Here is an 8,762-nt window from a genome sequence, read left to right as displayed (position 1 = left end):
AATAGGGAATGGGAGCGGTGCCGGGTGACGGGGAAGAAATCCTGAAAAGTAAACGTGAATCAAATTAATAGAGTGAAAATTAGTTCGTTTCTTACCGGCTGGCTCCCGGTTCAGATCCGCTCCGAACAACGGAGGATCGAACGAGAATGGAAGGAAGTTCCTTTTCCGCACCATCATCAACTTTCTTTTTTCCCTGTGTTCCATTAGACATTGTGGAAGCCTAGGTTTGTACTGAAAATGTGGAAGAGAGTGGCAAAGGGGGGTATTTATTCGTGGAAAATGGGAAATTTATTGCGCTACTCCAGGGAACGATCTGCGTGACGGTAAATTGTTTCGCGAAGGATGACTTTATTAAAGCGAGTTTTTTTAGATTTCTAAATTAAATTACTGAGGTGTTGAGCTTGAAAAAAAAATCAATATCAGACCGACCCGTTCATTGACTTTTTGGCATTCTTCGAAATGAAACTTTCTGTTTTTCCGCTGGATGAAACTTTTCCCTTTTTCTGAGTTGAATTCTTTCGAATACAAAAATCGATTCAACGTTCTCTGGCAAATCTGACTTCAAGATACAAAGAAGAAATTGTCAACTGCATAGGCGTGATAAGGATAGTTCTATGAATTATCTTTTCATCCTTTGCTTACAAATTAAAATTACAGTGCTGTATTCCACATGATTGGAGCAGATAGCGGTTCTTGAAGCTAATTCAAATGAATCATCCACGGCGATGCAATTGCAAATTTAGAACACTAATGCACAATTGCACATGTTGCTGTTCCCCCTCGCTACCCGATTGTTCATTTGACTGCGACATCGTCAACGACGATGATGATGATGATGCGAGCTTCCGATTTCCATTTCATTTTCAAATATTCTCGCACTCTCGGATTGCTCGGGCGGTGCTGGTGAAGGCATTGCTTCACTCGAATAATGGCGCGTTGTGTCCCACCTACTACAGCAAGTCGAGGCAAAGAACCCAGACAAAGTTTGTGGGAGAAGGGGGGTCGTTTCAGTGAAATATTTGAACTTTTACGACACGACTTGGGTTCGGTTTCGGCACAAACTGAACCGGGTACTTGTCCCATTTCGAGAGTTCTCCCTGATGCTGCTTTTCAAAGGACGTTGCCTCGTTCTTGCCTTGCGAGAAATTCAAACTTGCACGACGTCGATATTGATCTGCGTACTGTTTACTTCTATCTGCGAGCGGCATTAGGTTCTGCAGCGCCCATAATTTACTCGACAGGCAGACAGACAGACAACCCCGAAGAGTCGTTGAGAAGCGGTTTTATGGAATATTGAATTTCTCAAAGACGCTTCGGTCGCTATCGTTTCGGTCCCCGGAATCAGGTCCGGGCGAAACCGGAGGAATGCTCCCTGTGCGCTGCTGATTGCTTCACTATGATGATGGGGCTACTCGGTACTGTGGGAGTATATTCGATTTTCAATCTCTTTGGTTGATAATCTTCAAGCGAATGTATGGTGATTGAATTTTTGTATTTATGTGCATTGTTTAGTATTGTATTAAACGTTGCTTTGAAAATGGAGAACTCAATAAAAGTTTGATCATAAAATTGAACATTTGTGAAAACTTTTGATAATTTATTGAAAATCGGCTAAGATAGTCCAAAATATCTAGTTTATAATATTATTGAATTAGAAAATAAAAATAAATAAATCGAATGAAAATTCCTTCAGGATCTTCAGTAGAGCAAAAAGAACAATCGGGCAGGGCAGGAACAACCATTTTTTTAAAGATCCTTAAGAATGGCCTTTGCTTTATAGATCGTTTTGTCGTTTCTAACTCTGCGGATGGCTGTGGATATACTGATGCGGAGAACTTGTCAAAATTGAAAACTGCCTTAGGGAATGCCTTAGAAGCTGTGAGAGGCAAATTCCTTTACCACAATCAGTGCTGTCTGTAATAGATGCAGTATGAAGAAAGACCTTATTTTTTATTTTCTTCAATGTCCTGTCACGGCGTGGGGTTGCACGCATCTTTCACATTCTGATAATATTCTGTCGATAATCACCTTTGGACTCGTTGAACAGAGTGCAGTTAAGCTGCCCTACCCTGCTTCATGAGCTGGTCGAAACATTTGGGACAAAAGATCAGAATACAAAAGGTCGAATGGACAAAATGTCGCGAAGCAAAAGGTCGAAACGAGCGAGCGACGACCTCCATAACAGAAATAGGTATCAACTAGCCTTGCATAAGAGGCAAAATCAAAAAGCATACCAAAATAATATGCAAAATACTTTGGGCAAATTTGCATAGGTATTTAAATACCTAAACATTTGTGCCTATAGTGTTTTTCATATTTATTTTGTATTATTTGATTCACCTTTTATGAAGAGCTATTTCGTAACAGAGTATGGAATCAATAACAAAATGAGGTAATATCTTTCAAAAGTGATCATTTTGGATAGTGGATTATGGAAGCAGTTTTGTGGATAGGGATTGTTTCTCGCGTCCCGGAAGCAGAGTGCTAGGTGACTCCTTCCTTGATGGCCGCAGACTGTGAAGTCCCTGTGACTTCATCTTGATGATTAGGGACTGGACCTGTCTCGCCTGAGTGGCAGCACCTCAATTTCACACAATAACAATCAGAGCACCACGGCAGTATGTTAGCGGACGTCAGGACATTGAAACAAAACCACCGATAAAATCCACTTTGCAGGATTTATTTGCATTTTCTTTCACTAATTACACTCCATTAGAACGTTTGCGGATCTTATGTACTTTTCACTACTTGAACTTCCGGGCCTCTTGAAAGGAGGCTGCCTCTGAGGGCTTCGGGCTTCTTTTAAGGAGGCTTCTGAGCCTCTTGAAAGGAGGCTTCTGTGCCCTTGAAAGGAGTCTTTTGGGCCTCTTGAAGGACTTCTGTGCCTCTTGAAAGGAGTCTTTGGGCCTCTTGAAAGGAGGCTTCGGCCCTAGAAAGGAGGCTTCCGGCCTCTTGAAAGGAGGCTTCGGGCCTCTTGAAGAGGCTTCAGGCCTCTGAAGAGCTCGGCCTCTTGAAAGAGGCTTCGGCCTCTTGAAGGGCTTCCGGAGCCTCTTGAAAGGAGGCTTCCGGGCCTCTTGAAAGGAGGCTTCGGGCCTCTTGAAGGCTTCCGGGCCTCTTGAAGGAGGCTTCCGGGCCTCTTGAAAGGAGGCTTCGGCCTCTTGAAAGGAGCTTCCAGGCCTTTGGTGTGCACCACTTGGCGCGAGAACAATGCCTATGGAACAATGGTGTGATAGCATCGTGTGGTGCCCCTCTGTCTCCGGTGCTTCGAACCTCTTCCTGTCGCGGTTGTGTCTCGTGCGAAAATGCGGAATGTGAGCGCTCGCTTCCAGTTTTAGATGCATTTCGGGATGAACAGGTCTATTTCCTCAAAACCCTCAGTTCGATGGTTTTGGTCTTGGGTGCAGGAACGGGTTTTCTTCGGCAGGTTCCTGGAGAAGCCTTCTTGAATTTCCAGAAACTCCCCATGCTTTGGAAAGTCTGGTTGTAGCCCGATTTTGTCGCTATAATTCCAGGTGTCGTCGAAGTTGAAGTGAGTTGGTGCACTGCCTGACGTCGCGCTATGAGTTGTCTTTATTCACGTGATTTTAACCAAGAAAGTTGAGTAAATCAAAATCTAAAATTCAGTTTCGTATGGAAATTTCATGGGCAATTCACAAGGCGCATTTTGCCTCTATTGCAGGTCAACGTCTGCTGAGTCAACTAGTTATCAACACTTTTTACATCCATTGGCTAATTTAACTTTAGCTTTTTCAACATAACAAAATGTTTTTGTATATTCTTTGTCTACATGAATCTCGCCTCATTCAGTTGATAAACTAGTGGAGCCCTTATCCTTCTACTGAATTTTATTCAAATCGTTCATGCATATCTAGTTTGGTAAACGATCCCTTCGGCAATATCTTACCCTCACAGAATCGACAAGCTGACCCTAAAAGAATTGATAATAACTCTCCCATTACTTGTTTTGCGTATTGGCCTGCATCAAACCATTTATTGTAATATTGAAAATAAATTTGTTCTGATTTCTCACTGATGTGCCAGTTCCAATGATGTTTTAAGATGGAAAACATATATTTTTCAACATTTTGTTAAACATTGTATTTATAAAGTGAGAACAGGATTTTGAATCTGTGTACCTTGACCGTACGATTGTGTTTGTATTCAAGTTCACTATGTGGTGCTCAAACAAAATTCAATACGAGAAATCATTGTCCACAGTCGATTTTCTGATCCAAAATTCGTTTGCATTAGGGCAAACTCAAGCAAAAATGTAATCGTTTGTCTTGATGCCTGCCATTCAGTTGATTATCTGATTCTTGAATAAAACAGTCTCAACAGACCCCATTTCAGTCAAATATATCATTCCGGATAAGACAACCCATTCAGGAAGCTTTTCAAATCGCAACCATATATTTCACCATTCTGTGGCTTTTTCCACCATCGGTCCCGATGAGACCGAAAAAAATCCTCTTAAATCCTTCCTAACAACCGAAAACACACTCCGCCGACACCGACAAGCCACACAGGTTCACTTCTTCGTCCCGGACTAAGCACGTGGAAAACGAGCAAAATAGTGGTATGCTATTTAAAACTCATCCTTTTCCGTTCCGTGGCGCCACTACCGGGAGCTAAATGAAGTCTCATAATAAAGTACCAATCCTAATGGATAACGAATCAATATTTTCGTATCGACGACACTGAAAACGGCCTTACTCGAGGTCAAACTGTGTATCTGTGAAATTACATTCATGTTATAGAATTAAATTGGATAACTCTCCTTATGACAAGTGAGCATTTTTCTTCATTCAGGACGTTCCGTTTCAGTCCTCCGCTAAATGGCAGTGATGTCGGCGCGGCGTGGTTAGCATGCCTTCGAGTGCAAACAAACCTCTCAGAGCGGCCAACATTTTTTTCGGAAAAAGTTCCTCCATGTGTAAGTCCTCCTCCAGTTAAGTTGCGCGTGAATCGACTCACTTTTTCCCGCACTGCTGTCGGACACCGACGGTGGGTGCTGCCGTTGCCGCGCGGATCTAAACAGCTGGAAAATACACATTTCAACTTTCTGCCTGACGCTCTGGGACACAATGCTGCTTTCGCTCGCTAGGCATATCGAATGAGTCCTGCCGTTGCTGTGGGCGGATCACGATAGACAGATGGATCATCAGGAGGTTCGTGGAAAGGTGGAAATTTATGCATTTTGTGTTGGATGAAATTTATTTTATTTCATTCCATACATGGTGCAGTTTTGCCGTTTATGGTCTACGTAGGAGTTTTGGAATGATGAAGTAATCCCACGTGGTTTTCTGTGGGATTTCATGAACTTTATATGGCATTGTTGAAGGATGCTCAACTTTGCAACATTTTGTGCAGAATTTCAGATTTTCGTTGCTTGCTTGCGTAACAACCCATGTTCTTGTCACGTCAAATGTGTGAATATGAAATATTTTCATGCAGCGATATGTCCGAGTTGGTGAGTTAATGAACACATGATGGAGCTGGACCCGAAAGCTGTTTCATCGATCGAGTACTTTTCAATTCCATCGAATTTTGAATTTGTATTGAATTTCTGTTGTATTCATCGGATGTACTAATATGTATTGAAAGAATCAAATTATGAGTAAGTACTTACGGGTCATCATAGATGCTGAAATTGGCAAGCCTTTAGCTTTTTCTGCGTAAATTTTACTTTAAAGAATGGTCCAATCCTGAACACTACTGCGAGCAAGTATTCACCAGTAACTCCGCAAACTTTCCCGGATTCAAGATGTCCTAAATCTGTTCCCAGATGGCCCACACAGATCCACGTTTAGTCTTGCATTGGTTATGACATCTGCGAGATAGGGGCCTCCTAGGATGTGGTGCAATTGACAGTGACATTCGAAACCTTTTAAAAGCTGCAGGTATCCGAAAGCATCATCAAAGTGATCGTGCTATCTCAAACCACACTAGTCCAGCCCAGAAGGTTTGACAACAGCAACGTGAACGACATGTGCGCAATCAGATGGATACATGCATCAAGACAATTGTGTCATTACACTCCAGAGAAAGGCCAGGTGGTCGTGGCAAGAGCCTAGTGCCTTTCTTCCCGTAAACCGTGCCAGACCGTCCCGCAGAAAATTACTCAATAATACCTAAATAAAAACAATAACCTACTCAATATTGAATCGATTTCGAATAATTTTATTAAAATGAACAACTCAAAATTAAAGAAAGATTCATTCATTCATTTTATTAGTTACATCTAAACAGATAACACTGAATCAACAATTTGACGCCACAATACACGGTTCGAGGCCGCATCTCTCCATCCTCGGAACGCCCACGCTCGCCAGTCGTTTTGACCTGGTCTGCCCATCTCTCGTGGCTCCACCGTCTGTACCTGCCGGACGAAGCACACTATCTTTGCAGGTTGCTGTCCGGCATTTTGCAACATGTCCTGCCCATCTACCCTTCCGGCTTTAGCTACTTTGGATACTGGGTCGGCGTAGAGCTGGGCGAGCTCGTGTTAATTCTTCGCCGCCGCACCAGTAAGACCCTGATTATGGCATACTGGTTGCGTGTTATTGGACTTGTATTTGGATATTGAAATTTTGAACGCGAGGGCTGGTAGTCTGGTTATTCTATTCTCTTTGTAAGGCCAAGTGACACCGACCTGAAACGGCGAATGGGCTAATGGCCAGGATGTCTTCCGTCCTTAAATTTTGGCGGGCCTTGTAGCACGCGGTACAATCCTGTGCTCAGCTGGAAGCTGAGTGGAGTAGAGCTCAGATGCTCCTTCCTGACTAACGCTGATCTGGCTCTAAACACAGAGTGCAACCCTCATGCCTTCCTGCATGCCGTAAGGTATTATAGATAACATGGGATCGTGAAGGCGACTACACCAACTGGATTCGACAGCAGCCGGGAGGGACCTAATTACAATGATTAACCTAACAAACAAAACTACGAAGGAGGGAGGTGAGGCGAATGGCGACAGGAGAACCCTTTCCCCAGGCGCAGTGGCCTTGATCGGTCACCCCAAAGGTCGCCGGGGGGCGATGGCGGAGCACGTGGTGGGTCAGACGAGGTGCCGGTGGATGTCAAGATGGACGTCCCACTCTGACCAAAGTCATTAACTCGGTGATGACTGAAGGAATCTAGTGATTCCAATACAAAAGTTCTGGAACGATTAAAGCCGAAGATTTCGTCCCATCAACATGTTGCACACATTAGAGAAAATTTTAGAACTTGTAGTTAAAGGCCAGCTAATTACATATTTAAATAGTAATAACTTGTTAATACCGGAACAATCAGGTTACAGAGGCCATTCCTGTGAAACTGCATTGAACTTGGTATTATCTAAATGGAAAGAAAATATGGAGCGTAAAGATACTATTCTAGCTGTGTTTTTGATCTCAAACGCTTTTGAGACAATATCTCGCCCTTATTGTTGAAAACTAGCGCTTTGGAATTTCGGTTCTCATACAAATGGTTTGAAAGCTATTTGTCTGACAGATCAACGGACTCTTTCAATGATTATGTGTCGTGTCCCGTGGAGAATGACCTTGGTGCCACAGGGAATGTATTAGGGCCCTTTGTTCTGTACATTAATGACATGCGACGTCTTACGTTATTGTGATATTAATTTGTTTGCTGATGATCTGTAATATTCACATAGCTCAAAATCTGGAGGAAGCGATTGAACACTTGAATGAAGATCTGCATTCTTTAAGTAGATGGTGAAGTACAAACAGTTAAAATTGAAATATTAGTAAACAAAGTATATGGTTATTTCGAAATCGTTCAATTGATAATGTCTCTGTGAAAATTGATGACGAGACTCTTGATCGCGTACGGAAATTAAATATCTTGCGTGATTATTGATGATAAATTGAAATTTGACCAACATATTGACAATGTCATCAAGAAAATAGCCAAAGTATGAACTCTATGTCGACTGAAAACGAATTAAATACAGCTAGTAAAATACAGTTGTACAAATAATCTCTCCTCACTTGGACTTTGCCCTTCCATTTTGTTTTTAGCAAATCAAACACAAATATCGAGATTGCAGCGTTTGCAGAATAAGATTATGCGTTTGATTTTAGATGTAACAGATTCACTTCCTCAACTTTTTGTTGGATGCATTGCAGTGGCTCTCGGTGAAGCAAAGAATTGTGTATTTAACAATGGTGTTCATTTTAAAGTAGTAAATGGTTTGCTGCCTCGATATTTTTGATCGAATTGAAGAGGAGACATTCTTAGATATAACACTAGAAACGCGGAGATGTAAGAACACCTAACTTTTTGCATGGAGCTTCACAAAATTCTTTGTTTTTAAAGGTATCAATGATTTCAATTCGTACCTACATATCAAACGTGCAACGACATTATCACAATTCAAGAGACTTTGTGTTTCACACAAAAGCTGTATTTTAAGCAGCTCTTAGTTGACTTTTTAAAAATCATTAATTATTGTATCTTGACGAAGTTTGACCTACGGATATTTTGTTTGGACAATTGTGTTTTTCAATTATTGAGGCACTAATAAACTATTTTGTTCGCCTCGATGATGATGAAGGATTTATGCTGTTTCAGCTGTTTCAATGATTCTGCGGATTGATAATAGGCTATCTAGTAGAGTTTGGTTTCCGTTGATACCGAAACTTTTGATATCGACGGAGCGGTAACACAAGTTTTGATTTTTTGACAACGAAATAGTTTATTAGATTATTATTGATGCTTTGAGGCTAACGTTACTTGTAGTGTATTACGTAATGACA

The sequence above is a fragment of the Armigeres subalbatus genome, unplaced genomic scaffold, assembly GCF_024139115.2.
Source record: "Armigeres subalbatus isolate Guangzhou_Male unplaced genomic scaffold, GZ_Asu_2 Contig146, whole genome shotgun sequence".
Taxonomy (NCBI): domain Eukaryota; kingdom Metazoa; phylum Arthropoda; class Insecta; order Diptera; family Culicidae; genus Armigeres; species Armigeres subalbatus.
Note: the sequence above shows the minus strand (reverse complement) of the source record.